This window comes from Ranitomeya imitator, chromosome 2, assembly GCF_032444005.1.
Source record: "Ranitomeya imitator isolate aRanImi1 chromosome 2, aRanImi1.pri, whole genome shotgun sequence".
Classification (NCBI taxonomy): Eukaryota; Metazoa; Chordata; class Amphibia; order Anura; family Dendrobatidae; genus Ranitomeya; species Ranitomeya imitator.
The window spans coordinates 270,583,222-270,589,221 of record NC_091283.1 but is presented as its reverse complement, the minus strand read 5'-3'; positions in this window follow the sequence as shown (position 1 = coordinate 270,589,221).

The window sequence follows — 6,000 nt, the reverse complement described above, 5'->3', positions numbered from 1 at the left end:
GAGGAGTATGCCAACTCCACCACCAGGTCTGTTTGTGGGTCTCGGGGAATGGGAGAATTGTAGGCCACCATGGGAAAGGGCAGCAGGGGAGACCGTGTCAGAATCCTGGATCAAGGTTTCAGTGAGGGCCAATAGATTTAGAGAGTTGTTCAGAAAGTAGTTGTGCAGGAAAGGAAGCTTGTTACATGTTACATACAGACTGTGGATTCCAAAGGGCACAATTAAAAGAAGGAGATGAGGGAGTGCAAGTAATATTATAAAGGTTTGAATGGTTTTGATGTGAGGTAGGGTAGCAGTTGAGGTTGGGGGATGGCGGACCAGGGTTAGGGAAGATGTCTCCCGAAATCAGTAGGAGTAGGAAGATAAAAAGAAAGAAGTTTTTGGAATTGTAAGAAGTTTTTTTATGCAGAGTGTTTGGGCAAGACGGACTGAGGTTTTTCAGGAAGGTGAGAAGTGCATGGGAGCTGTACATGGGAGAGGGAAGGAGAGGGGAGCTGATGTATATGAGTCGTGATGGAGGGGGATTGGGCGGTGGATGTGGATTGCAAGGGAACATAGGATAGGAATAAAGCACATGGATAGAGGGGAGAGCAGAGTGTGGGTTACCTGACTCCTGCCCTGACTAACTGCCATGGAATAACTGCTATAACTTATTGCTTAGCTAATGCGATGCTTTGCTGAATGCGTGCGACCCCACACATGCACTCCTAAGAATGAATCTAAATTTATAGGCCGCCAGTGCAGGGAGAGGACAGCGGGATTATGGGAGCTGGTTAGTTATAAATTAGGGACATCCTGGTGTGGATAGATGATCAAAGATGCAGTCCTGATAACATCTCTATACTAACATCTCTTCTGTGATAAGCATCTACAGAGACCCCCCCCCCTGGAGCTACAACAGTGAGTATTGAAAACCATGTAACTGATGATGAATTCTAGCAAAGGAGTTGAATGACATGAAATTACCATTCAGGGTGCTTGCTGACACACAAAAAATCATGACAAAATACAAAGACATATTCAGGATCCAGGGAGAGCTGGGGAAATTCACTGCATACCATTCAGGGTGCTTGTATGTGTATGCAGGATGTGGATATACACGGTACCGCTGCTCCTGTACTGTATACGGGGTAGTAGTATGTGGATATACACGGTACCGCTGCTCCTGTACTGTATACGGGGTAGTAGTATGTGGATATACACGGTACCGCTGCTCCTGTACTGTATACAGGGTAGTAGTATGTGGATATGCTCGGTACCGCTGCTCCTGTACTGCATACGGGGTAGTAGTCAGTATGTGGATATACACGGTACCGCTGCTCTGTACTGTATACGGGGTAGTAGTCAGTATGTGGATATGCTCGGTACCGCTGCTCCTGTACTGTATACGGGGTAGTAGTCAGTATGTGGATATGCTCGGTACCGCTGCTCCTGTACTGCATACGGGGTAGTAGTCAGTATGTGGATATACACGGTACCGCTGCTCTGTACTGCATACGGGGTAGTAGTCAGTATGTGGATATACACGGTACCGCTGCTCTGTACTGTATACGGGGTAGTAGTCAGTATGTGGATATGCTCGGTACCGCTGCTCCTGTACTGCATATGGGGTAGTAGTCAGTATGTGGATATACACGGTACCGCTGCTCTGTACTGCATACGGGGTAGTAGTCAGTATGTGTGTGACGCCCAGGAGACCGGGATACCCAGCACCGGACCAATGGAGTCTGTCTCTTGAGGGGGATGTCACGGGTGGCTTGACCCGGTGCTGTGGCCTCAGGCAATGCACAGTGTAAGGGGTATCATGAGGGGACAGGCACTTACTTGATCAGCAGCAGGTTCTCCCAGCGGTGACGATCCTGATCCTGGATAGATGGCTATTGTCCAAATGAAAGACTGAGGCACTGAAATGTTTAACCAGTTTACTTTAACATAAAAGGATTTACAACCAGTCCTGTCACCGGAGTCTGTATGGGAACTCTGAGTTACTTTGACCCTGCCGGGGTCTTCGCCTCTTATTGTGCGCAATTTCTGTGTGGCCCTGCTGCTGTATGTGAACTGGCTGCCGGCCCAATCTGTCCCCTCCGGGTCCTGGTTCGACGGGCAACCCGAGTCCTTTTATCGGTTTACCCCCTCTGGGAGTACCGCTGAACTCTGTGTCTGTTGCTGCATCCGACCCTAGTGAAGCTGATATCACCTCACGTTTTTCCGGTTGCTGTATTATATATAATGAATACAGCCACGGATCCGGTATCCGTCTTTGCGCCTGTTCTGGGTAGTGATTAATGCTACCCGGTTCTCACAATGTCCTTTTTCTCTATCCCTCTTCTCCTCAGGCCGGTGATTTAGGCCTGGTAACAGTCACAGGGCTGTTAGAGATTCAACTGTATGACCTCTCACCATCAGCTCCTTGGCCCAACTGCCATTTCTTCTCTCAGACCAGAATGGATCAAGGGGAGTCTCTGGAGCTCCCCCTTCTGGCCGGAGGTGGTAGTGCAGTCTTGCTATTTTAGTATTTGTACTTACTGTCAGTAACTATTTTTGTGGCAAATACCCCTAGGGGTGCCACATTCCCCCTTAGTTAAGAACAGTACTCCGGGACTGTGGGACAATAACATTTTGAAATAACAATTAATATGTACAGAGTCTTAAAAATGAAAAGTTACAAAAACCACTCAAGGAAACAAAAATAGAGTTCTGTAAAAAGTCACTTCAAATAGCGTCCATTAATACAGTTCTATCCTTGAAGGTATTAGGAACGGCACTGTACTTAGTGTCCAGGAATTTAGTTCCATTTTTCCAACGGAGTTATCAATATAAAGTCTAAAGAAAGTTCAAAAAGAGCAAAAAGCAAAGTTCAAAAAGCAGTCTTTCCGGAGCTTTGATTTAGTGCCTCCGGGCTGATAAAAAGTTCAAGAATATGCAATAAGTTCATACAGACAAGTCTCTGTAGGCACTGGGCTTAAACGTTGCAGACTGATAGCAATGACTATACTACATTTTCTGTTTAACTATATACGGCATAACATATATACAATTCACATTATGAGCTTTATAGTTGGTAATCTGCATACCTGGCCGGTAATTGACCCTGGGTACTACGCTGTGATCTACGTAATAGCGGTGTCTCTTCATGTGGTGTACTACTGTCTACTGCGGATGTATCTGCCCGCTCTGCTAAAGATAATTCCACGACTATGGAGTTGGCAAGTCCACCGTGAATGGGATTACTCTGACCAGGAATCTGTTCTTCCTGGCCTGGAACCTCCTGTAGTACGGGGTCAGCCTCTTCCTGTCTTGGGACTTCTGGTATTGGGTTCGGTGTTGGGTAAAAGGCCACCATGGGAACCACTACTGCACCATGGTATGTTAGTAGGGTTTTGGGAAAGTCTCCTATACAGGTGTGATACACTTCCTCTTCTTTTTCCTTTACTGGTTGAACCTGTATGGGTTGAATAACTTCTGGTTCTGGCTGGACAACGTCTGGCTCTTTCAATGCTTCCGGACATAATTTAAGATTGTCTCGTGACACTAGTACAGATGTTAAGCCTCCGTTTTTGCTAATGAGACACATTTTAGGATTATCCACTCTTGTTGGTAAAACTGTGTAGGGTACGGCTTCCCACTGATTGTCCAGTTTATTGGTTCGAAGATTTCTCTTGAGCACTTGGTCACCCGGTCTTAATGGGGTCGCTAGAGCATTCTGGTTGAAAGTTCGCTCTTGTCTTTCTCTAGTTTGCTGAAGGCTTCTTTCCACACTCTCTTGCACTTGGCGATACTGCTTTTGCCGTATGATATCCCAATTGGAGTCTTGAACTTCTGCGTCTGGTTTCAGAATTCCCATTTCTAGATCGATTGGTAATTGGCCGGGTCTTGCACGCATAAGGTAAGCTGGGGTGCAGTTGGTGGAGCTCACCGGGACATGATTATACAGATCCACCAAGTCAGGCAATTTCTCTGGCCATTGATTCCTTTCTGTCTCAGGTAAAGTCTTTAGTAGGTCTATTACAATATGGTTCATCTTCTCGCATAAGCCGTTTGTTTGTGGATGATAGGCCGTCGTCCGGATCTTTTTGCAACCATACATATTACAGAATTCTCTGAAGATCTCTGATTCAAAGGCTGTACCTTGGTCGGTGAGAACCTGTTCCGGATATCCATGGGGTCTACAAAAGTACGTTTGGAATGCTTTGGCTGCTGTTTTTGCTGTCAGATCTTTTACGGGTACTACTACCAAGAAACGTGAATAATGGTCCACGATGGTCAAGGCATAGACATAGCCGGACCGGCTTGGTGTCAACTTCACGTGGTCCATGGCTACAAGTTCAAGTGGTTGTTTGGTGATTATGGGCTGCAGTGGTGCTCTTTGGTTCTTTTGATCGTTTCTTTTGAGGTTACACGGGCCACAATTTCTGCACCACTGTTCGATTGATTTTCTCATCCCGACCCAATAAAATCTTTCTCTTAGAAGTACTTCTAACTTTTTCCAACCGAAGTGACCAGCACCATTATGGTAAGCTTCGAGGACCATCTTCACATCTTGTTTAGGCACAATAATCTGCCAAACCAATTCATGTGTTTTCGGATTGGTGTATCTTCTACAGAGCTTCCCTTGATACAGGAACATTTTGCCTCTCTCTTTCCAGAGTTGATGTGTCTCTTCTGGGGCATCCTCATAGGGATATGCATTTTGCTCAGTCAACAGTTCCTTCACCAACTTCACAGCCGGATTGCTGTCTTGGGTGTCAGCCCATCTATGGTGTGCTAACGGATTAAAATTCACCTCTTGTTGTTTCTGATAGGTACTTGACTGATGATGTTTTGCCTTGGGACGATGGAAGGCTGGTAGTTCAATTTCTTCAAGCTCCCCCGTTTCCTCTTCTACATCTCTCAAGTGTGGCATCCGGGATAGGGCATCGGCATTTCCATTCTTGCGACCTGCTCGATACTTGATTATGAAGTTGTAATTAGATAACCGGGCTATCCATCGCTGTTCTAACGCACCTAATTTGGCTGTGTCCAGGTGGGTCAACGGATTGTTGTCAGTATAGACAATAAATTCTGCAGCGGCCAGATAGTGTTTGAAACGCTCCGTCAAAGCCCAAACTACTGCCAGTAGTTCCAATTTGAAGGAGCTGTAATTTTCTGAATTTCTTTCAGTAGGCCGGAGCTTTCTACTTGCAAAGGCGATGACTTTCTCCCGACCTTCTTGCTTTTGTGACAGCACCGCTCCTAGTCCCACATTACTGGCATCGGTGTAGAGGATGAAAGGTTTATGGTAATCTGGGTATGCCAGAACCTCTTCTCCGGTTAGTGCCTTCTTTAGTTGTTCAAAGGAGTCTTCCCTTTCGTCGTTCCACTGAAAAGGAGGGTTTCGGTTTGAAGGTTTCTTCGTCTGCCCTACGAAGGTGTCTTGCAAGGGTGCTGCCAACTTGGTAAATCCTTTTATAAATCTGCGATAGTAACCCACCAATCCCAGGAATTGTCTCACTTCTTTTGCGCTGGTAGGTCTTGGCCAATCCCTTATGGCGCTTATTTTCTCGGGATCTGGTGCTACTCCCTCCGAACTCACGATGTGTTCCAGGTACTGTTCCTTTGGCTTGAGAAGGTGACATTTGGATGGCTTGACTTTCATGCCATACCTGGATAAGGCTTCGAACACTTCTGCCAGGTCTATTAAGTGTTGTTCGTAAGTCTTTGAGTAGACGATCACATCATCTAGGTACAGGAGGACGGTCTCGAAGTTCTTGTGTCCGAGGCAGCATTCCATCAGCCGCTGGAAGGTACCGGATGCGTTGCAGAGTCCGAACGGCATGCGATTAAATTCACATAGACCCATTGGTGTGGTGAATGCCGTCTTTTCCTTATCTCTCTCAGCCACAGGGACTTGCCAATACCCGCTTGTTAAGTCTAAGGTGGAAAAATAATTAGCAGATTTCAAAGCAGTTAAGGACTCTTCTATCCTAGGCAAGGGGTAGGCGTCTTTATGGGTGATGTTAT